The sequence below is a fragment of the Tursiops truncatus genome, chromosome 5, assembly GCF_011762595.2.
Source record: "Tursiops truncatus isolate mTurTru1 chromosome 5, mTurTru1.mat.Y, whole genome shotgun sequence".
NCBI classification, from domain to species: domain Eukaryota; kingdom Metazoa; phylum Chordata; class Mammalia; order Artiodactyla; family Delphinidae; genus Tursiops; species Tursiops truncatus.
This window is the reverse complement of record NC_047038.1, coordinates 81171657-81198124: the sequence shown is the minus strand read 5'-3', so window position 1 is coordinate 81198124 and position 26468 is coordinate 81171657. Positions and strand designations below refer to the sequence as shown.

At 35.0% G+C, this 26468-nt stretch overlaps 1 pseudogene; it reads left to right on the top strand.

Moving 5' to 3' along the window:
* Positions 1 to 14456: 14456 nt before the first annotated feature.
* On the top strand, positions 14457 to 15081 carry LOC101326057 (THO complex subunit 7 homolog pseudogene; annotated as a pseudogene).
* The last annotated feature ends 11387 nt before the right edge of the window (positions 15082 to 26468 follow it).

The window sequence follows — 26468 nt, the reverse complement described above, 5'->3', positions numbered from 1 at the left end:
TAACTCTCTTACTCTCTAATTGGAGATATTTTCAATGAAAATCAATATCTTGCTTTTCTAAAAGTTCCATACATAACAATCCACACTCCTAAACAAAATATTCATCTCAATCTAAAGTAGAAGTCATTGCAAAGGAGGTAGAAACATAGTAGTCCTCTGTATTAAATATCTCCACCGAATAAGTGGATGAAAAGTGAATAACTAAAGCATGAATTCTGATCCCAGTCCTGTCACTAGTTGCCAATATGATCCCGACGTGTCCTAGACTCTGTACCTTAATTTTAGAAAATTAGGAATACTATTATCTTTCTCTCCAAGTTTTTTTTGTAAGGATCAAATAAGATAATGCAAGGGAAGTCTTTTGTCAACCATAGGTCATTTTTTTCCCCCAAATTAAAAGATACATGGGTTGAATTTAAGGGAAAAAAAAACTCTCTACAGGAGAGAACTGCCTTTAAGTCTTTCCTGACTGACATCTGGTTTTTAGGAAAAAAAATAACCTGCCATTTCTAACTATCACACGTTTGCCACTCTCCTTCCCACGAACTTTAACATTCCAGTTACGAGTACTATGAAACTATGCTGACAGTAAGACTAACAGAAAGAAAATTTTAATTAACATAAATTATTCTTATTTAATATTATATCAATTTAAATGTGAACATTCAATATAAAATACCACTGGTTCTTGACTGGAAATCTAAATGAGTCTTTCAATATGGAACAAAAGTGACATTGTGAGAATACTGTATTGTCCTTGGGGATGCATTTTTTTCAATGTTCCCTGCCTTGATTTAGGATATCATTTCTTAAAGAGGTCTCCTGGGAAAATAATTTTATGAATCATATTATCTGAGGAAAAAATCTTGTAAGTGGTACTATCACTGGCCTGCCATTCACAAAATAGCATGAAGGTATAGAATTAACTCTAAACCTAAAAATTAAAGATTAGATTCCTAATGTCTTAAAGCAAATCAGTAAGAAAAATACAAATGTACAGGTCATCCCGTATCTATTATCAGAATAAATACAAGCAAGAGCATGTAGGGAAGACAAAATTTGTCAAAAAAACAAACTCTCTAAAAAGATCTGCCTGAAGAAATGTCAGCTGTCCATAATCCCTTTCGCAACTTGGCAACTACTGAGTGGCGGAAGGGGAAGACAGGACTTGGAAAGTTTTCATTCATGCATCTGGTAACACTTTTAACAATTACTGTTACTAAACTCCACTGGGATTTAGTGAAAGGTTACTATATCACAGACACCAAAGCTACTCATTACTCTTGCTACTCTGCCACAAATTCTAGTCACTTCAGTTACCAATTATACTCTGCTGCATTCAGGGTCAAGGAGATATTTTCGGTTTAAGGCAGCCTTATCATTTCAAGAAGAGGTATTTCCATGCCAGGCATCTTAACTCATTACTGCTTATCTCTGACTCATTCCGAGTTCTTTGGGTTCCAGAATTCCCATTTCTTTATTTTACCTGAAACAGCACCATGGGACATTATCTCCAGACCTGCACAATATATTTACCTCCTCATCAGGCTATGCCAGGGCAGCTGGGTTTTACAAGGGTATACTATTTTCCTAGGAATGCCATAACAAACTACCACAAATGGCATGGCTTAAAATAACAGAAATTCATTGTCTCACATTTCTGAAGGCTCAAAGTCCAAAATCAAGTTGTTGACAAGACCAGGCTCCCTCTGAAACCCGTAGGGGAGAATCCTTTCTTGCCTCTTCCTAGCTTTGGTGATTTGCAACAAACTTTAGCATTCCTTGGCTTGCCCCTGCAGAATTTCAATCTCTACCTCAGTTGTCACATGGCCTTCTCCCCTCTTTGTCTCTATCTCCATCTGGCATTTTCTACGTCTCATAAGGACACCAGTCATATTGGATTAGGGTCCACCCTAATGACCTCAGCTTAACTACATCTGCAAAGACCCTATTTCCAAATAAGATCACATTCCCAGGTTCCAGGGATTAAGACCAACATATCTTTTGGAGGAACACAATTCAACCCATAACAAAGGGCTAGGGATGGTTTTCCTCAGCCCTTGGCGCCATGTCCTTTTGAAGCTTGCAAACCTTAATTCTTATGAGACAGCCAAATAATTATACTCCTCAATTCTCCTCATTTACTTTGGGGTAAAAGGAAAAATTCTGGATTATTCACTTTTTTGCACTAAAGTATATATCCATAGCCTTTGCCATCTAATTCTGCAGTGCCATCCTACTGTGGATGACAAATACTTTCCTGCCCCTGTGCAGTAAGACTTGGTTGGCAAATGAAGTTTAGTGGGTTCATTGAAAGACTAAACTGTACTTGCTTGATTTGGCCTGGTTCTTGGACTCCTGCTGTAACTCATGAGAAGAACATGTCCCAGGTATCTTCTGGTCAAAAAAGAATGAGAAAGATGTGGAATTTTCTAATCCAATCTTTAATGTGTAAACAAGACCGACAGATCTGCAGATTAAAGAAAAGGTAACCCTGCTGACCCACAAAACTCTGAGCAAGAGAAATAAGTATTTGTCTTTTTAGGCTACTAAATATTGGGGTGGTTTGTTTCACAGCACTATTATAGTAATAGCTGACCAATATGTTCTATTGTGTTCTGATGACTTAAGATATATGCCCACTTTATCACTCCCTCTTCTCTAAAATTTTCCTGATTGATTTTGCAGTTTCTTCTTATTGAAAATTATTTCAGGCTTAATTTATTAAGAGAGCTACTCAATATTAAAAGAAATATGTCTGTCTTATGAGCCATTTATTTCAGAAATTATACTTCTGATACTATTTGTGATTATCACAATTGGCCTATCACATATTCCACTGAAATTAACTTCCCACAGAAGATAATAGAAAGAAACAGAAAAGGCTAAATCCTTGGGCATGTGTGAAATAATTTCAGGGGCCTCTTATATAAGGTGACCATATAATTAATCGTGTACTCTGGGACACCTTTGAGAATGAAAGAAGATACTCTTAATAGTTATGCCACAGTCAGTCATAAACCAGACTTCCTGAGCATTCTGGCATGTATGATCATGGTTCTTATGGTGAAACAACACTGAAGCACATAAAGAATTTAATTTTCATCATTGTCTATTCAGCACCTTAATGTCTTTCATATAAATGCTGGTTAAGATATTTGCATTTAGATTTGCAAGGTATAGAAATCAGAAAGAGTAACTCCAGAAAACTCCCAAGGGGAAAAGCAGCTATTTATCTTTTTTGGATACAGGTTAATAGTCTGTATTTATTGTTAGAGCAATGCTTACTGAGGAAGATTCACAAAGAAAATATTTCAGAAAGAGTTCAGGCTCTTCAGGAAGCAGGTTAACTTCCTTTTGACATTTCCAATTCCAGGTATACAGAGAACTGATTTCCTTACTGGACAGAAGGAGAACAAATCCAAATAATATGAGTTTTAGCCTTATATACCCCAATTATTCTCAAAGCCTTCAGCACTAGTTTTCAGAATAAAAGATGATTCAGCTCTCTGTTTTTCTGTCTTCCTGCTAAGACATTATTTATCACTTCGATCTATTGACATTACAGTGATGGTGGAAAAGCAAAGGTGGGTAAAACTGGTGGGATCTTAGCACAAATCAAAGGAATAACTCAAGCCTGTATGAGCAGTTATGCATTCTTCAATACCATGCACTTGTGATGAAAAAAATGAAAATTTCAACTAAGAATGTCCTTGAGAAAGCAGTAAATATATAGATTTTATTAAATCTCAACCCTTGAAGACATATCTTTTTAATTTTCTGTGCAGTGATATGAGAAATACATATGAAGCCTTTCTGCTATATAATGAAATACAATGGTTGTGTCACAGAAAACTTGCATGAAAATTTGTTTACTGTGTCACTGAACCGAAAGCAAGTGCATTTTCATAAAATATCATTGTCATCTGAAAGGATGTCTGACACACAAACCATGGGTATTGAGACTTGGGTGTTTGGCAGACATTTTCTCAAAAATGCACAAAGTGAGCCTGCCATGCCAAAGAAAGCAAGTGAGAGGTATGTTGCCAAGAATTCACGTAAAAATTTGAATCTGGGAAAATGCCTACCCACTGCCATGAACTTAAAAGTTCCTAGTAGGTAAATAATTTTCTGAGACAATCAGAGGTAATATTAATAAAGGTGATATTTTGCTATTTGATTTATATATTGAAATGTGCCAAAATTTTGGAAGAGTTCCATAACTCTGTAAACAAATACTTTCCAAATGGCCATTGCATGATGTTACAAAATAATGCATGGAGAAATGATACAATCAGAGTGCAAAATACATGGTGGACTTTAAGGTAACAATGTAAAAAACGTTCATTGATATTGTTTAATATTCTTTACTAAATTTTAAGAAATTACTAATATTGAGTTTTGATGTAGAATCAAAGAAGACTATTCCAAAATAAGTGAAAAGGCTATTGAAATATTTTTCTCTTTCCAATTACATATCTGTGTAAAGCCAGATTTTCTTCATGTTCTGTAACCAAAATAATATAGTAGGTTGAATCCAGAGACATATAGAAAAATCTATATGTCTTCTACTTTACCAGACATTAAAGAAATTGTAAAGCTATTTTAAAAATCATTCTATCAGTAATTATTTTTTATTTTGAAAACTGTAGTTATTTAATTTAAAAATATTTTATGCTATCATAATGAGCTTACTATTATTCATACTTTAAAATTTGATTTTAATTTCCAACATAATAAATATTGGTAGATCTAACTCATGTGAATACAAACTTTTTTTGTGGTACTCAGCAATTTTTTAACACAATAAGAGAGTCCTAAAAGCAAAAGTTTTGACTATCATTGCTCTAGTCAAATCCTTTTTGTCTCTTCTGGATTCAGTTTCATTTTGTTTTGTTTTCAATTGATAAAGATAGAGAGATAAAAATCACTTTTTATTTCCTAAAAACCCTGCTATGTATAATCCCAATTCTAGTCAACTCTTGTTTAATTCTTATTTTAAGAAGAACATTAATAAAACTTACACCATAAAATTATCTATTGGAAGCACTGCACTGATGGTAGAAAAATCAATTTGTTGAGTTTTATGCAAAGTACAGGCCAACTAAAGGGGCAATGATATGATTATGATCATTCTGTTGTGTCTTTTCCATGAAGTATTATGTGAAATTAGAAGAGTTACACTGTAGATTTCTCCTCTGGATGAGATTATCCACCCATTTCCATCTCCTTATCTATTGTGAGCTGCTTTCAAACTGTTAGAGTAATGGGTTGCATAGCTAATGTATTTGTTCAGGAAGAAAAGGAATTGTTTTGACGTACATTAAAAAAAATTGTTCTGATGTTTTCATAGGATTAAACTTATTTTTGTCCCCCTAGTTTGGTGATAGTGAGTTTTCAACCTGTTTGTTTTGTTTTATTTTGTTTTTGTTTTTGAAATTTTTGGACTTCATGATATTTTTTAAAACTCTCAGTTTCTTTGTGTTCTGATTTAATGCTTAAGGATTTCATTGAGAAATTTACTACTCCCTGATGACTTACTGGGGAACCAGTTTCAAGGGGAAGTGAATTAAGTTCTCTAATTTTAGGCATATTCTATTCACTATACCCCTCACATTATGACTCCCAATGCTGTAAATGTAAAAGACAAAAGACCTTTAAAAGACATTAGAAAAACTAACATAGGAAAAATGGATAAAATGAGTTTTAAAATGAATTTATAAAATTCAAGAAAAAACTCTTACAGATCAACAAGCATATGCTTTGACAAGCTGAAACGCTAAAAGTGGATGGATGGTGCTCTGTACATTGGAAACTTCAGCTCTGAAAATCAGGGCAACAGATCCTTGACAAGTAAAGACACTGGATGTGTCTAGTCAGAATAATAGTAAAGGATTTTTTTATTACTTTGTGACTCAAATTTGTAAATTATATTGGAAATTAATATCTAGATATGTTCAAGATATGCCCTATTCTAACAAGTTTTTATTCAGTATCTACCCACGTTTCTTGCACACACAAGACCTGAAATGTGTGTTTGTTGAATAATAAACCTGGACTTAGTTCCATGTTAGTTTTCTCCAATAAATTTCAACATGGAAAAAAAAATGCACCCGGTATCCAGACTCCTTACTTTGCCTTTGATAAATCATTCCCAGTCCAACTCTGGCCCTGAAAACATCCCCAGTATCTTCTTTTTTTTTCTGCTCCAATTCCAACTCTTGGATGTAAAAATTAAATACATGTGTGATCTGGAAATATAACAGCAATGAACCTTGGCTGCTCTACTCAGACATGTGAGTATTTAAGTAATAAAAGGTTAATACTATACCAGAAGGAGCCAGGAACTCTTATTCTTCCTGCTTAGTACATATAGAAGAGTCAAATGACAGCATGTGGCAGACTACAACTCAGAAAACAATGTGTGCCAGAAGTTTACAGAATAAAATATCCAAAGCCCCAGATGTATAATAAAAGGTGCCTAGAGAAAGAGGAGGGGAACACATTTCTCCTGAAATCTTTTGAAATTCTTCCTTTTAAGTCTTTTGTTGGATTTCGGCTGTCAAAATGGCAAAGTAGACACAACATGAGAAAAAAAATGGATAGAAGAGTTGTATTTTTTATACTTGCAACTTGGGTTGCCATAAAGCTTTGGGTAAAGAAAGAGTGAACTTCACAGCAGTGTAGGATAAATATTGCTTGCTGTAAGGTGCTCACACTTCCAAGCTCAGCTGGAGGTGACTATTGGTTTAGTAGTGCAATGCTATAGACATAATGTGCAAGATTAGAGCAACTCATTCAATATTTCCATTCAACAACAAACTGTGAAGGTACAATTCTATGCCTTGCAACCTCACTTCATAAAATAAGAAAAATGATATTATATAGTTGATCCTGTCAGTGAGGTTGGGAACTTAAATCAGTTTGTTCAGCTCAGAATGAAAAAAGATTTACTCTGGAGAGCCAGCAAATGCTATCTGAAAGTAGACGATACCTTACAGTGGTTGACCTGGAAGGAGTTATTGAAGTCCATGAGTAAAAAAAGATCAGGAAGTGCTGAAATGAATATTCCGGAATATTCAGAACATCAAGATAACTTTAGTTTAAAACTCTAGAGCTAAATTACTTAGATCAAAAATAAATTTAAGAAAATATAAATTTTAAATTATTTGAAATACCACCATTAATGACTATAAAGAATACTTCATCCTGACAAATATATTCCACTTCAAAATATCCTCACAATTCTAATTTTGAAATTCTCTTTTCTTGAAGGTTTCTGAAGCTTTCAAGACTATTTTGTTTATCACCATGGAGTTTTGGTCACAGATTTTACTTCCCTCATTTTATTTTGCTTAGCCTATGTAATCAGAGACATCTATTTCACATTTCATGAGTTCTCAAAGTCTACTTCATGTTGTATACGATGGTCTTATTTAAATAATTAAAGTTGGAAAGTCATTTTAGCTTTTACAAACGAATACTTGAAAGCAAAATCAACTCAATTATAAATTACCAGTTTCTCCTAATAGTATGCTTGCTTGAGGAACTTTATTTGTATTAGTAAACTAAATTTTACTTAAATAAAAATGTATTTATCTTAAACTACTTAGCTTATTTACTATAATCTAAAATACCTCAAGGCATATTAGGTACACCTTATATTTTTAAAAATAAATTTTCCATATAATATATGCTAGTTTATAGATCAAATCTTTAAACTTTAGCATGTGCTAGTAAATACTTATGACAATATAGATACTAGTAATCATTATTATATAAAAGAAAGACTATTACTGGTGGAGTAGCTTTTACTGTACTTACTTCGGGCAGATAACAAGTACATATTACCTCTGGACAAAGTATAAAAGGCACTGTAGAGTGATCAAAATTAGACAGAAATTTAAGAGCATTTGACTCTTGAAAGAAAGGAACTGGATTGGATTAGATCCATGTTTATACAGATATCCCCCTGAGGACATTCCCATGTCTGAAGGTCATGGAATAGCTAAAAATTCAGGAAAAAGTCACAGACTTATTAGATTGAGGTATCAAAAGACAAAGTTTAGAGCAGTCAGACTGCTGGGAATTGAAGGAAAAAGCAAACTGAAAGAGAAGGGCACACAGAGAGGAAGCTGCAAAACTTGTATATAAAATGTTCAGAAACTATGCATGCATGAGGAAGACTTTAAGAAGTCCAACAGAAAACAACATGTTGCTAACAGCACAAGACAAAAATTGGTACATTTTAGATGTTTGGTAAACACATTGGGTTTTCCACTGAAATCCAAGAATGGCCATACTTTTTTCTCAGGTCTAAGGAATTCACTCTGAGCCTAAAGGCAAAACAAATACAGACTTGCTCTAAGAAATCATATAACCAAGACTTCAAGATTTCAAGTTAATCAGCCAGTTACTTAACTATCATCTAGAGCAGAAATTTTCCAGAGGAAAATAACAGGAACCAGTGTCTTTAAAATAAACTATCCAGACTACAGTAAAAATTAATAAATGTGAACAGGAATATCTAGTCCACAATCAAGAGAAGCAGCAGCACACAGAAACATATACTTAAATAACACAGAGGTTAGATTAATAAGTACTTTAAAGCAGCTGACATAAAATGTTCAAGGAATTGAAGGAAAATCTGGTCATAATAATCAAACTGATGGATAATTTCAACAAGTAAATGGAAACTATAAAAAGAAACTATGGAAATTCTGGGACAGGAAATACAATATGTGAATTTAAGAATTCACAGGCTTCAGAGAACACTGAAGTTGGCAAAGAAAGAGAGAGACAGAGAGGTAGAGAGGAAATGTAAAGAGAGTAGAAGGAAATATATCTAATGTATACATCAGAGAAACAAAATTGAAAAAAAAATCAAGCAAATATATGTAGTTGTGTATCCATAAGAAGAGGAGAAAAGAAAGAAAACTAAAAATAATACTTGAAGAATTGTTGAAAGAATATATAATTTATAGATCTAAAAAACTCAGAGAACTCCAAGCTTTATAAATATAAATAAACCCACATTCAGTCACATTATAATCAAACTGCAGAACCCCAAATGTGCGTAAAACTTTGAAGATGCCAACAACAACAACAACAACAACAAATACTTTAAATATAGGGGAGCATTGATAATAATGCTGGCTAAATTCTGATCAAAGTATGTGAAGGAAAAAAGACAATGGTGTGATATCTTTAATGGGCTGAAAAGAAAAAAATATATATATAAACCTAGAATTATATATCCAGTTTAAATATGATTCAAAAATGGAGAAAATACTAATATATTTTCAGGTAAACAGGTGCTGAATCTATCCTCATAAAACCTAAACTATAAAAACTGCTAAATGAATTTCTTGAGACTGAAGGGAAATGCTGTAAAATGGAATCTCAGCTCTACAAGGAGCAAAAAATATAAGAAATAGAAAATACCTAGATAAATATATAAAATATATAAAAAACATCTTAATTTTTACTCTTTTAATTTCTTTTTAAAAAAGTAACTAACAGTTTAAAATTATAACATCCTAATGCAGAGTTTGTCATTTGTGTGCATGTGTGTGTGTCTGTGTGTGTCTGTGTGTGTGTCTGTGTGTATAAACAATATCACAAAGGTTGGAGATATTGCTTGAATCTTGCATTTTACATTCATTTTACATTAGCTCTGAGAAGCCTTTGATAAATTATGAATATGTATTATAATCCCTAGAACATCATTAAACATACAAAAACTAGAAATAAAAGGCAATAGAGAGATTTACATGGACCAAAAATAATATTTGATTACCACATAAAAGAGAAAAGGAGGAACAGAAAACAGAACAAATGTAGAAAAAAGAAATATAAAATGGTAGAGCTAAATGCAACCACAAAAAGAATTATAATAAATTTGAATGAACCAAACAAAAGGAGTTAGAATGAATTGAAAAAGGTAGATTTATTGTCTATAAGTTATTTGCTTTAAATAGGACACAGTTGATTAAAAGTAAAGTATAAAAAGATATATACCATGCAAACATTAATCAAAAGAAAGCAAAAGTGCTTAGAGTAATAGGAAACAAACCAGAATTTAAACTGAGGAATGTTATTAGGGATGAAGTGGGACACTAATATGAATAAAGGGTCAATTCATCAAGGGTACAAAACTATCATAAATAAGCATCATCTAGTAACAGAATCTTGCCATACATGAAGCAAAAACAGGTAAACAATCTACAGAGATAGAAATTAAATAAAAATAATATTTACATATGTTGGTGGGTATTGGCTAGAAAACACATAAGGAAAATTTCTGGAATAATGGGAAAAGTCTATGCTTAATTTGGGTGGTGGCTATAGTTTTATACACATTTATCAAAACTTGAGTCGTATATTGTAGATTTGTCCATTTCATTACATGTAAATTTAACCTCAATGAAAAAATCAAAGGAACAAATATGGGTCAGACAGTTATACACGACACAAGATTTCATTTATTATCTGCATGCACATTATGAGTTAGATAGCATTATTTTTTGATATGATGGAACTTATTTTAAGAGAGATTAAATGATTCACTCAAGGTCACAGAATTAGTTAGTGGCAGAATCAATATTGAAATGCAGTTTGGTATTTATTCCACTATACCATATTCTAATTTAAAAGATTCTATGTAACATAAGCATTATAATCTCTTATAAAATCATATGGTACTAATTTTTGGTTATGCTTTTCTATTTTTTTTCTTATTTAATGATCATTTTGCTGTAAATCACGTACCTGCTATATGCTCAAAGGTTTATGTCTTGACAGTAAGGCCATTGTCAAGAGGATCTTTCTTTGTTTGGAGTGGAAAAGTTAAGATAGCTGAGATAAACTTCTTAGTGATCATTAATAGGTGGAACATTCCAAGAATTACAAAGTCCTACCAACCACTGTGTTAATTGAATAGAAGCTAATCATAGGTGTAATATAAGCCATACATAGGCAATACATTCCAACATTACCATTATACCAATATGTTAATAAAATTATCTTTTTGTGAGGGCTCAGGGTATTTTTTTCTTCCTTTGTTCCCTATTTCTATTTTTTTTAATCAACAAAAATTTCTTTTTTCAAAGGATAACATTTTTTAATGTGATTCATATTTAAAATGTAAATTAAGTGATTCAGAGGTTTAAAACTGAAGTCCTTGACTTGTTTGAGATTCACCATCTCCTGGGAGACAACTAAAAATTAACAGGAGTGATCAAGCCTTATTTTTGAATAGTAACTCTCCCCAAGGGAACTTTCTGCAGCTTAGAATAACAAGAGAATATGTAGTCCTGGATTTAACAAATTTTAAAATGTAATAAAATACACAACAGTTAAGTTGTACAGAACTATCCTTATTGACTTAGAAAGCTCTTGAGAATCTTGCAATATGTTAGACTCAATCAGCATTGTGAACATTGTGATTATCATTGCCTATCATAGACTAATAAACTAGTCATTTGAACTTTCAACTAACTTGAATTCTACATAAAGGAAGTCTATTATGTTTATAGCAGCCTTACATTTTATTCAATCAATAATATTCTTGCTTTGCATTTATCAGCACTTTATATATATTTCATCTTATATAAGTTTAATTTGTATTTTTTTAATTTATTGCATTTTTGACACCCATCCCTTATTTAGTATTTATTCAATCACTTATTCATTCACTTCATTCACTCTCAGATGATGCCATTATTTTTATTTCACAGAAAAAGAAGAAAAAAAAGACGCGATCAGAGATTTTCCACCTCATGCCAAACACCAAATTAGTCAATGAACCTATATTTGTGCCCACATACTCTACCTATACTCCAGATGTAATCGGCAATCATTCCTATGTATGAATTGGATCCTAAGAACAAACGCAAAGACATTGCTCCTACAATTTTGGGCTATCTACTTTATCATTGTCTTTGCCTTCACATCTGGATCATAGCTTAAAAATAAATCATGCTTTAACATCTCCCATCTTAAAACCAACCAACCAGCTCTTCCCTGATCTCATGTCCTTCTGCCAATACTGACGTTTCTTTCCTGTCTCACTGTTATGGACTGAATGTTTGTGTACCCTCAAATTCATATGTTGAAGTTTAATCCCCAGTGTGATGGTATTAGGAAGTGGGGCCTTTGGGGTGATTAAGTCATGAGGTCCTTATGATGGGATTAGTGTCCTTATAAAAAGAGACCGGAAAGCTCTCTTGCTTCTTTCTGTCATATGGCACAACAAAAATTCAGTAGTCTGCAGCTAAGAAAAGAACTCTTACCAGAATTTGACCGTGTTGGCACACTGATCTCAGACTTCCAGCCTCCAAAACTGTAAAATAGATTTATGTTGTTTATACGCCACCTAATATCTATGGTGCTTTGTTATAGCAGCCAGAACCGACCAAGACACTCTCCTCACAATAAAATCTTCAAAAGAGTTGTCAATACTGATTGTTTCTACTTCCTGATCTTCAATTCTCTCTTGAATTCTCTCCAGTCATTACTCACCACCACTATTCCCCTAACATCTTTGTTGTCAAGGTCACCAATAACCTTCTCTGTGAGAAGTCCCACAGTCCTCACTGCTCATTTTACCAAGCCTATCAACACCACTTGATAAGTTTATCATTTCCTCTTCCCTAAAATATTTCTTCACATTTCTTCTGGAATACCAGTCTTTCTTGGTTCTCTTTCTTTGCTTGTTCTCTTCTGTGTTGTTCTCAGCTCTATCTACAATGTGTAGACCTGTGACTGCAATGACACAGGCATGCATTAATACATTTTCAATGAATAAATTAATGAATACTTGTGTTTAAAAGCCACTCTTGCTCTTCAACTGAAGGTAATCACAGAGTAGAGACAAATATAAGCATTAAAAAATGACTGCTAATCATTTATCTCTTCTAACGACGGTATAACATGAAGAAAAAATGTTCCTATCAATATCATAAATACAGCCTAAGACAACTGTCATGTGACTTTTCTTGTATAATATTAAACCATGAGATTGTTTTTTACAGTTTTAATATTGTCTTTCTAATCAGAGTATAATTAACATTGCTTTGCATTTGTATATAGTCTTAATTTTATATTTATCTACATTGTGTATATGAATGTTACAAATATATATTTTCTTCTACATGTAAGAGTTCCTGTGCAGATTACATGCTTGTCAAAAGCTTTCTCAAGTTAAATGATGAGAAGATAGCTCCATAGAAAATTTCTGTTTTAAGACCACTACAAAACTTAAACTTTCCATTTGAACAAAATAACAACAAACAAAAATTAAAATGTGCCTATTGTCCAAGAATTACTGGTTTCTTTAACATTACCCCTAGAGACACAGCAGGGTCTCTGTAAAATAAGAACAAGTAGAACAGTAAAACATGAAATTACAACATAATTTGGCATGTATGTGTATATTTATTCTTTGGTTAAAAATAGTTCATTATCACTGAGGAGATTATTCAAACAAACGGAAGCATTACCATCTAAGAAGTCATGAGATTAAAAAGGAGATATCAATACTTTATTTTTTCAGAACATACTTCAGAATACTTGAAGTATGCTCAAGTAGCATAATTATCCTATTCATGACCAGCTCACTGTTTTACCTGTCAAACTGAGTCTCTTTAGGTGAAAAAAAATCATCATATAATGATTAGCAGACAGATGTGATTTAATAAATATTGAGAATAAAAGCACTGCACAATTTTAATGGATCTGTAATTGTAATTCCCAAGTATCTTTCCTTCCTCAACTAATTGGGTAATGACATTGCTAGAATTAATCCAAGGTCATCAGCTTGCACACAGTGCAGATGGTTTCTCCACTTTACGGGTATACAGGGGATTCGAGACTACTATTGCCTGCTGCTTTTCAAACTAATTTTTATTCTTAAAAATCCACATTTTCACTGCAGCTGAACAGCTAAGCCATATGTTACTTTGTGAATACTTTAAATTATCTGGTGCATGTAATTATTACGCTAAAACTAGCATGCATTAGTACTTTTCGATTTTGTTGTAAGAAAAAAACACTCACAGTACTCTGCTTTGTGTGTGTGTGTGTTGTTTTTTTCCCTCTATGTACCAAGCTTTAGTTTAAATTATGGCTCCAATGAGAATTTTAACCTAAAATACATTGGTCGGCTGATATGTTTCCTCACATGTAACATATACCAGCATAGTTCAGATTTTGCCTAGTGCTATTTAAGATACTATGTTAATCCATCTAGCTACTAGAAAGTTTGGCTTTGAGCTATCTTTCCAACTCCTCCTGTGGGAGCCATGATAAACAGGAACAAGGTATTTCTGTGCTTTTGTCAGAATTCTGACATGCCAATGGCAGGTTTGACAATTTGGGCCTTTTCAAATAATGTAATAGGTAAAACGTCTTTATTAAAAATAGGAATATCTGCCGCCGCCGCCGCAGCACACGCCATGGGAGCCATGACTGACGACGAAGTCATACGGAAGCGTCTCCTCATAGATGGAGATGGTGCTGGAGATGATCGGAGAATTAATCTGCAGGTGAAAAGTTTCATTAAATGGTACAGCTCTGGATCCCAGGAAGAGGGATACAGCCAGTACCAACGTATGCTGAGCACACTGTCCCAATGTGAATTTTCAATGGGCAAAACTTTGCTGGTATATGATATGAATCTCAGAGAAATGGAAGATTTTGAAAAAATTTACAAAGAACTAGAATGTAGCATTGCTGGAGCACATGAAAAAAATGCTGAGTGCAAAAAGCAAATTATTCAAGCAAAATGAATACGAAAAAATCGCCAAGAATATGATGCATTGGCAAAAGTGATCTAGCGTCATCCAGACAGGCATGAGACATTAAAGGAACTAGAGGCTCTGCGTAAAGAATTAGAGCATCTTTCACATATTAAAGAAAGTGTTGAAGATAAGCTAGAATTGAGAAGGAAACAGTTTCACGTTCTTCTTAGTACCATCCATGAACTTCAGCAAACACTGGAAAATGATGAAAAGCTCTCAGAGGTAGAAGAAGCTCAAGAAAACAAGCATGGAAACTGATCCTAAACCACAGACCAACTAATCACTCACCATTCCCAAGAATACTGAAGTAGCAACATGATCTTAGTGTGTTCAGAATTTGTTGTGCTCTTGAGACATTTAAAGTTTTGGCGGTGAACTACGTTGCTTTTAAATATTAATGCACAGTTCATTCATATTTCTTCACACAAAGGGAGATGACTTCATTATATATTTGTTTTTATTGAAATGCCTTTTTTATACTTAAAAGATAGGAAGCAAGACCCAAAAATGTTTAATGAAATGTTTCCAAGCCAGATGTTAGTGCTCATTGGTATTCTAGGTAGTTTTTAACTGGTAACATTGATTTGCTCACAAAATAAGTGGAAGATAGTAAGAAGGTGGCATTTCTAGGATGTACATGAGAAAATGAGTCAATTTCTGGAAATCATTACCACTTTTGAAAATGAAGTCCATGAATAGGCTCTCAGGAGGGCTGTGAACTTGTGAAATTATGTACAAAATGTTTGTGGTGTATGCTTATTGTGGGAGAGGTTCCATGATATTAAGAATCACTGATATCAGAGGTAATTACAGATGCAAAATAAATCAATATGCATTACTTTCTAGATCTCTGTCCTTAATACTTGAGCAATGTGGTTGTTAGATGTTTTGTTGAAATGTTTTCTTTCTATCATTTTGTTCTGTAGGAGTCATTTTCAAGAGTCTTGCAAAAAGGATTTCATGATCTTTGTAAAAAATTAAGCCAGGTCTGAATCAAAAAAAAAAAAAGTAATATCAATCATACTTATTTGTTAATATTTAACAGTCACCAAAGTGTTTTCATATTAAATATACTTTTATAACACAAAAGCAATCTGAGCTCAGAAGGCAGATGAATCATTATTTTGCCTATGAAAAACTCAGAGATCCAAATGATTCACGTAGGGTCCCACAGCCAATAAGTGACAAAACGAGGTTAGGACTTGCTGCTACTTTGGTCTTAGAGCTTATTCTGCCCCCATGACTAGGTCCAGGGTCCTGTCTTTTTCATTTTCGTCTTACCCCATTCATAGATTAGGAACTAGCCATGTGAGGCAGATAGGCAAGATGAATCTATATTAGCCAGCATTCTCCAGAGAAACAGAAATAATAAGAACGATAGATAGGTAGATAGATTGGCTTATGCAATTATGGATGAAGGCAAATCCCAAGATCTACAGGGTGAGTCTGCAAACTGTAGACCCAGGAGAGTCAGGTCCAGTTCAAATCCAAAACCCTGAGAACCAGGCGAGCTGCTTGTATTGGCCCACTCACATTAGGGAGGAAAAGCTGCTTTACTCAGTTCACTGATTTAAATGTTAATCTCATCCAAAAACACCCTCACAGACACACCCAAAATACTGATTAACCAAATATCTGGACACTCCACAGGCCAGTCAAGTTGACACATAAAATTAACTATCACAAAAACAAACTAGTTTTTTGCTATAATTATATATTTTTCTATACTGCTTCCCTAATTCACATAAGCTTTGTTAAAATCAAGCTCCATAAATCATGTTGTAAGTAGATGCAATAAATCTTTACACAAACAGAAACTATATATATGTGCATATATATATATTCAAAAGTTATCACTATAGCGAACCAAAAAACCTAAAAGTTTATATCATACTCTGTAAAGTATCTGAAAAATGTCATACAAATAACTGATCCTCTGTGTTCCAAGGGAGAATATATCATAGAACTTGAATGTAGAGATAAAGTGTGACCTAAGATGGACCCTGAAAGACAGATTATAATTAGTTAAATTAAATGAACAAAGAACGCTATTCCAAGCCTAAGAAAACCTGAATAAGGTGAAAAGGCACAAATTTGGTGAACAAATTTTGAAAAACGTGTTGGGGACCATCGAGGATCAAATAAGATTGATGAATTAGGAGGGTTATGGATAATATCAATTTCCTCAAGTAGGCAGGATCTGATTCAGAGTAAAATGGGATCAACTGATGATTTTGAGCAAAGAGGTGAATTGATGAAAGTAGTCAGGTTTCTGAAAAATTTGCTTGAGGTGATGAATAAAATTGATTCAAAAAGGCATAGACATAAAAAGGAAAACAAATGAAAATTCAGAATCCTTGGCACAAATTTATGAGTATATATAACAGGGTAGTTGCAGAAGGATAAAAAAGGAAGGAAACAAAAACATTACTAAAAATAAACAACTGTTTGAATATGTAAAAAAGGAAAATTCAATGACATATCAAGATTTTAAGACAAGATAGCTCGGGGGATGATGGTATCTCTGATACAAATTTAGAACCAGGACTGAGGCTTTGGCAACACTCACAGCTAGTGATATATAAGAACAATTAAAACCAAACCAATGAAGAAGGAAAAGAAGAAAGGATCATAAGGAAGAGAGAATCAAATTGGAAATTTTACTTGGAGGAGAATGTGTCAAAAAGAGTAGATGGGGCTTCGCTGGTGGCGCAGTGGTTGAGAGTCCGCCTGCCGATGCAGGGGACATGGGTTCGTGCACCGGTCCGGGAAGATCCCACATGCCGCGGAGCGGCTGGGCCCGTGAGCCATGGCCGCTGAGCCTGTGCGTCTGGAGCCTGTGCTCCGCAACGGGAGAGGCCACAACAGTGAGAGGCCTGCGTACCGCAAAAAAAAAAAAGAGTAGATGTTCCAGAGAGGGGAAATAAATAACAGACTTACACACACAGAGAAGACAGATTAGTCTGAGGTTCAAACAGGGAAATAATTGGTGGAACTGTTTAGATTCCTTCTACTAGATGAACATTCTGTACACTAATCAATCGCAGAGGAAAAATTGTCACTGAATTCTAATTGCTAACTTTCACTACTTAATCTCTCTGTGGAGATAAGAATTAGTTATGGAGTGTTTATGTAGATGGCAGTCATCTTGTTTTCCACAAACTCATTTGCATGGAAAAGCGCACATCAGTTAGACACCTGTCAAAATAATTAGCTAAGCATGAGATAAGGCCTTTTAGATTTTAGAACATTCCAAGTATTATCTTTTTTTTAACGTATAAAACCAAATCAACACATTTTACAGAAATAATAAGCACTGTATATAAGTCTATAATTTTTGTGTTCCTTTTTCTTTGGTTTTTCTTATCTATTTAATAAAGTATCTAATTTAGTAAAATAAAACATTACCAGCTGGTAATCACTGAGATAATGAGAAATGGAATTTCTTCTCACTGTTCTCATCCCTCTCATTCTATGTTAGGCATTGTGAAATTGAAATAAAATCCATTTCAACTAAAAGAGCTCTCTTCTCTTACCATAGAGCATGATAAACAGTATTACTGAATTCAGGTCAATCATAATTTAATCACCATGTATCCATCATTGAACACCAAGTTCACAAGAATATATCCTTTTCTCCTCCTGCATGATGTGAAAGCCCAAGGTTGAAGTATACTTGAAAGCGCTTGTTACTGAGGGCATTCTCTACTTTGCTCCACCTCTTGAGCATGGAACAGGGAACCAAAGATCAGAGCTTGTAGGTCTGGAAGATGTGATGTGATTTGGTGCTTTATAAATGTTTATTTTACAAATATTTAGCCTGCTTCTTTCAGTGAATCTACTGTCCACTATTAAAATTTGAAAAATGTGAAGTTGATACTAGTTCCTTTTATTGTTTACCTTTTAGATGAAGACATGTAATGACATGATGGTCATTTTGGTAACTTAACTTCCCCAATTTCCATGTCCTCAGATGATTTTAAAAATTGAACAGAACAAACTACTTACTATCCTATGTTTTGTGGATATGAAGAAGAATGAGAAGCAGCTCCTGTCCTCAAGTGTGTTCTACAATGGTTAAAGCATTTATAGTTATTGATCTATTAATTAAAAGAAAAAGACATTTGAAGGTCATTTCACGCACAAATGCTTGCCTTTCTTACCTACTTTGTACTTGTCAAAAGTGATCCTAGGGCTTCCCTGGTGGCACAGTGGTTGAGAGTCCGCCTGCCGATGCAGGGGACATGGGTTCGTGCCCTGGTCCGGGAAGATCCCACATGCCGCGGAGTGGTTAGGCTCGTGAGCCACGGCCGCTGAGCCTGAGTGTCTAGAGCCTGTGCTCCACAACGGGAGGGGCCACAACAGTGAGAGGCCCGTGTACCCCCCCCCCAAAAGTGATCCTAAGCACACAAACATTATATTCTTCTAATTCAAGGTGTCCCACCTTTGTCACTATTGACATTTAGGGGCAGATAGTCCCTTGTGGGGCTTTCCTGTGCATTGTAGGGTGTTTAGTAGCAACCTCAGTCTCTACTAACTGGATGCTAGTAGTGTATCCCTGGGCGTGACATTGAACGCTCTGTCCCAACATTGCCAAATTGCCCAGGTTGAGAACCACTGCTCTCCTTGTAGTGAGGACACCTACATTTAAAAGGCAATCAGAGGTGTACATTTATTTTTTTTGATTCCATGTATAAGCAATATCATATGATATTTGTCTTTCTCCATCTGGCTTACTTCACTTAGTATTGTAATCTCTAGGTCCATCCATGTTGTTGCAAATGGCAAGCCAGACAGAGAAAGATAAATATCACATGATGTCACTTATATGTGGAATCTAAAATAAAATTTTAAAAAAGATGCAAATGAACTTATTTACAAAACAGAAATAGACCCACAGACATAGAAAACAAACTTATGGTTACCAAATGGAAAAGGGGTGGGGGAGGGGAAAATTAGGAGGTTGGAATTAACATATACACTCTACTACCTGTAAAATAGATAACCAACAAATATATATATATATATATATATATATCTCTGAATCACCGTGCTGAACACCTGACAATAACACAACATTGTAAATCAACTATACTTCAATTAAAAATAGATATTAAAAAAGAAATACAAAAATTAATTAATTAAATCTGTGCAAAGAAAAAGAAAGCCTCTTCACAGCTTCTTTGCCCCTTTTGCATGCAAGGACGCAAGGAGTTTGGGACCCGGAAGAGGTCCCTCACCTGACCACCTGCACCTGGTCCCAGTCTTTCAGCCTCCAGAACCATGAGAAATAAATTCCTGTTGTTTATAAAATAAAAAACAAACAAACCAAAAAAGGCAATCAGAGGAAAGGGAATCCACAGAGGAGACTCAAAGAAAGCAATCAAGAAATAGAAACAGAACAAAGTCTGAGAAACCAAGAGAGGGAAGAATTTCAAGAAGGAATCTGGTCAGTGGTGTCTTACACTGTGCCCAGTAATAAAGATAAGGCTCTAGAATGGAGTTTAAACAGAACATTTCAGGAGTGATTTTTACATATTGACCTTTACCACACAGCATCTCCTCTAGCCCAGTAGTTCTTAAGTCGCCATGCACATCTGTGTCACCTAGACATCTCAAACCCCAGAGATTCAAATTCAGTCATCTTGGAACATGCTGTGTTACATGTACATATTTTGGAAAAGAAATTTACCTGAGACATCCTGGAATGTGTCCTAATTCACAGCTATTGTTCTAATCTCATTTTCTGTTTCCTTTATTTCCTCTGTAATTTTCTCCTTGTTTTTAGCAGTGTGGAATAGTATAAAGAATGTTGAACTCAGCTGTTCCGGTCAGAGTTCCTAGTTCCCAATTTAACACTAAATAAATGTGTTTACCAGACAAAGTCCATTATACTCTCCACCTCAGTTTAATTACCTGTAAAATTGGATTGGACAGTTTCTCTAACACTAATCTTCTACATATAATCTGATAAAATAACCAAAGTAAACAGATTCCTGGTGGAAATATTAGTTGATCCATTCCAATCAGATACAAATATTATGAAAATAAAGAAGTAAACCACAGATTATAGAGCAAACTATAGTCTAAAATGTGATACAATCATCACACAGTAACTATGTAATAACATTTCAAATTGTAATATATCTGACAGCCGGAAAAAAATCCAAAATAGTATATAATACTAGATATCCAAATAGAATAATTAATTCTCAATGAAATATTCTGAGTGATTTACATTTCAATATTCTGAAGAATGAATTCTCACATATCTGCATACATGATAGATTTTTTTCTACCAATGATATCACTCTATATATTTAGTTTGGAATTTTGCTTTTCATGTACATTGACTGCAGTTCCTTTATCATCATGGAAGTTGTCATCTCTGAAATGACCACTTGAGAAAGTCAAGAAGCAAGAAGCTGCTGCTACACACTCTACTCACTATCGCCACAATGACTTCTCAAGCACAGGAAGCAGGGGAAGAGGTAACCAAAGCTGCAGTTTATGGATTCATGCACCTGATGGAGCATCCACAGAGTCAACCTGCACATGGGGTAGTGAATGAAGAAAGCCTGGTGCCTGACATCAGCACGCTTTCAAACTTTGTTTCAAACAGCCAAGTACCTCAGAAAGAAGGGTTCTGCCTTGTCACCTTCCAGACCTCACACAAGTGCATCTTATTAGTCGAACCTAAGTTGTATTCAGATGGAAAGCACCCTTTAGCTTTTAAACAACTCCCCGAAGAAGAAGAATATTTGAGAGAGTTTAAAGAATGCACCACAGTGTATTTCTGAATTTTCCTTTACAAATGGAGTAGAAAGAGCAACAGTAATCTCTTTGAGTTGGTAGTCTTTATTCTTGGCCATGATAGTATATCAGCAAAGAACTTGGGCTATCCTAAAGGTTTAGTGGCTGTTGATGTGGTTGATGTGACTATTAAGTAATTAATCATAAAAATAGTCGACATAACCTGAAGCAGGAAAAGTTTATTAGTTAAATGTTCAAACTCTGAATAAAACTACTTGACTAAAATTTTAGCTCTACCATTTGGCTAATAGGACTGTGGGCAATTTACTTAAAATCCCTCAGAGATTTTCTTACACATGAAGTAAGAGTAATAATATTACTCTTCATGTTATTGTGAGGATTAAAAAAGAAAATCTGTGGAAGGCGTCTAACTCAGTGACTAACACTTGGTATAAACAGGGCTAATGGTAACAATAATTAAGTCAAATTGATTGTATTTAACAGACCTATCAAGACCATCCTGAAAGAATTTTTGAAATTATTATGGTAGTCACCCATCCACATAAATCCAATTTGTCTATAGGTAATTGACCAAATGCTATGTATTATACATGCATATGTATATATTTTTTCTCAGAATATTTTATGGTTAAAACGGTAGCCATATTTTACAGCCTGAAATTAACTCTATTTTATTATGCAATAGAATCTTTGGGAGGAAAATCCCATCATCCAAAAAGATGACTTAAAATTTTTTTGATCAAATTTACAGGTCTATGGTATCTCTACAGTCATTCATTTCATTCATTTATTTCATTTGAATTTCTAAAACAAACTGTAAACTGTTTAATAACTTCTAGACTGCTTGAAGAGAGACATTATTCCCCAGATTACTAGCTCCTTAGTATGATTATGACATAATGAGAAATTCCTAGGATGGTGCTAAGTGTATAATATAGGTTCTAAATAAATACCAGTTTCCTTTTATTTTCACAGTTCCACAAGGGCTTGGACAATGTTGTCTTCATTTAGAATTAATAAGTCAGTGAACAATGTGATATAGTAGAAATGTATCTGGTGAATTTGAGGTTCTTGATGTCTCGTCACAAAAAGAATTCAGTGAGAGACAAAGTGATAGGTAAGAAATGGAATTATTTACAGAGAAACACACTCCACAGGGTGTGGGCCATCTCAGAAGGCAATAGAGCCTTGAAATATGGTATGGTTAATTTTTATGAGCTGGGTAATTTCATAGGCTAATGAGTGGAAGGATTATTCCAATTATCTTGGGGAAAGGGCAGGGATTTCCAGGAATTAGGCCATTGCCCACTTTTTGACCTCTTATGGTTGACCTCAGAACTGTCATGGTGCTGGTGCGTAGGTCATTTAGCATGCTAATGTATTACAATGAGCGTATAATGAGGCTCAAGGTCTACTGCAAGTCAAATCTTCCTCCATCTTGGACCCAGTTGGTTCTAACCAGTCTTTGTCATGTTCTATGGCTATGTCATTCTTTTAAAGCTTGTGCCCTGCTCCCTTCCTTCCTATTTCAGAAAGAACATGAGTTTGAAATTAGGTTCATATAATAGGTTGAAAAATGCCCACAAATTCCTCCTTTCCCCACATGCATGTCCCTTGGCAATGTGACTTTGCCTCTCCTCCTATTAAGAAGTGGAGAAATGTTCTCCATATGGACTTAGCCATATGACATACTTCACTCAATGGAACATTAGAAAATACAATCTAGAGTCTTAAAAAGTGTTGAGTATTGGGTGGTTGTCATCTCTTGTTGTTAAAAACCCTCCACCGTGTGAACAAGCTAAGGCTAACTTCCTGAATGATGAAAAACAATATGGAGAGAGGTCCCAAGCCTTCCTAGACATTCCATCTATCCCAAATATGTGAGTGAGGTTTCCTAGACTATTCAGTCTCTTTCTAATCAAACGAATTCAGACTGAAAGAATTGCCCACACAGCCTACAGAATTATGAGGAAAAATTAAAATGTATTGCTCTATTTGTAGTGAGGTGGATAGACCTAGAGTCTGTCATACAGAGTGAAGTAAGTCAGAAAGAGAAAGACAAATACCGTATGCTAACACATATATATGGAATCTAAGAAAAAAAAATGTCATGAAGAACCTAAGGGTAAGACAGGAATAAAGACACAGACCTACTAGAGAATGGACTTGAGGATATGGGGAGGGGGTAGGGGAAGCAGTGACAAAGCGAGAGAGAGGCATGGACATATATACACTCAAAATGTAAGGTAGATAGCTAGTGGGAAGCAGCCGCATAGCACAGGGAGATCAGCTCCGTGCTTTGTGACAACCTGGAGGGGTGGGATAGGGAGGGTGGGAGGGAGGGAGACGCAAGAGGGAAGAGATATGGGAACATATGTATATGTATAACTGATTCACTTTGTTATAAAGCAGAAACTAACACATCATTGTAAAGCAATTATACTCTAATAAAGATGTAAAAAAATTAAAAATTTAAAAATTTAAAAAAATGTATTGCTCTAAGCCATGTACTTTGGTGTTCGACTGCTGAACTGGAAAAAACTAACTGAAAAGGCTCATACTACAGTTCTACCACTTAATAAAGCTGTTTAAACTTGGACATGCTACTTACCTTATTGAAACTTAATTACCTTACTTGGAACTTTGAGATAACTTCTGACTATATATTGTTGTGTTAGGTAGTTATTCAGACATTAGCAGCAAGGAGGTGACAGTGGTGAGAAAACCAAGACGAAATCAAGTCACACACCCAGCCATCTGGGGACTCTCCCTTGACACCACCCAGATGGGTAAAACTATGGTCTGGTCGTGTGGTGGGCAGCTTATCCTGATAAAGAGGGGCACCGTAACACGAGGGAAATTCCCCGGGCTGTGCATGCCCAGACGAGACAGGGGTATAACCTACAGTAAACCCAAACTCATTATACCATCACTATAGCAAAATCTACATGTGGTTTTGCACCACCACCCCACCCCCATGCCCCGTGGGCATTTCTTACCAAGTCAAGGGTGAGAGCATGCACAGCAGTAAACTTGTTACATATTTTGGGACTGTCAATCAAATAATGATCCACTGTCACTCACCCCCACCACCCTGCAAAATGCTCCTTAAAAGTGCCCTGAAGCCTGTATAGGAATGCTGCTTTCAATTCGCAGAAACAGCCCACTCTCCCTCTCTGAGAGTGTACCTATGCTTAAATAAACTTTGCTTTGTGCTTAAGCTTAAAGTGGTAGTTTGCTATTCTTTGCTTACTATCGTGGGACTGAGATTGCTGGTCTGGGTCTTCCATTGACCTCCTCGGTTGACGCTATTTCGTTACAACACATGTCAACCTGGTGACACTGTGGTGAGAATTAAAAGAGATAACATGTTTAAAACCCTTAGTACAATGGCTGGTATCTGTTAGGGACTCAGCAATATTCCTTGCCTTTCCTTTCCTCTCCTCTGACAATTTCTGTCATAGAGTGTCTTTTGGGCCACAACATATGTTTGTACAAGATGTACCAAGCACAAAAGTATTGCCAACTAAAAATTGGCACTTGCCATCTGCCTCTACAAGGATCAAGTCACTAGCCACTGTGGCCACTGACCTTCAACACACCCTGAAAGAAGTTCAGGGTGGAGATCAGGAATGAGGCACTCTGTGCTCTGGGAAAAACTGGCAGAACAAGCCTTCACATAGTTAGATATTTTCAGGAGAAGATTTTATGACTCCAAATTCTTGCATCTTCTCGTATCTAGAAAAGCACTAAAATCACTGAAGGTGACATCTGCTCCTCATGACTAGCAGAAAGCCTCTGCCAAAATGTGTGCTCAACTGCAGGTATCCCCCTTCACTAAAACCATATATAACACTGACCATCCCCCCACCTCTTCGGAGAAGTTCCTCAGAGCTATCTGAGATGTCATCTCTTGGGCTGTAGTCCTCATTTTGCTCCAAATAAAACTTAACTCACAACTCTCATGTTGTGCTTTTTTTTTTTTTTCTGTTGACAGTACTAAGTCTAAAGAAGCAGTGGGGCCTGTAATACAATCCATGTTATGTTTCCCAAACTGTACGCTCAGGTTTAGGGTTTTCTTTGTGCAGAGGAAAGGGTGCCTTACCTTATTCACACAGGCCTAACTAGAACTGGATTGTATGCTTAACAAATGTCTGTTGACTTGCATCAAATTAACTTATTTGGTAATGGAAAAGTTGAGTTTTAAAAACTAGAATAGCAAAAGTTACCCTGGCTGATTTCAAAATCTAGACGAGTCATCCAAAACCCATCCTCACCTTTCCTTGATCTCCAGTGAATTTCATTTCAGTATTTATACACATGGCTACATTCTAGAAATAATCATCACTTATCATTTTTCAGCCTCAGAAAACTTAAGATGTAATGATGCACTGTACTTTGATTATAACCGGTATCCTCTAATGTTCTGACTTCCTTAATTGTGCTACATTTGGACTTCACCTCTTTTGATTCCCCCATTTTCTCCAGTCAATCAACAGCCTCTTTCAACACTCTCTTTTCCACCCAGCCTGGATTGTATTGAGAGAAAAAAAAAAATAACATAAAAATGTAGATGTTTTACACATTAATGTTCTCCAGCCACAGCTGGACGTTAAACACTGCTTAGAAATCCTTGGCTACTTTCCTCTGCCTTTCCTCAAAGTGACCATTCTGAATCTTCATCACACTTCTCAACCTCCTAACCTATTCTCACTCATCCATCTACTCACTCATTCATTCAAATATTTACATTAAGTTTCTACCACACAATGTATATTTTGATGGGACATGGAGATAAAACAGTGACCAAAATATGGTGACCTTTTCTGTCAAGAAGCTTATATTCTACTCTGAAAAATAGAAGATAAACCAAAAAACAAAATAATTATAATT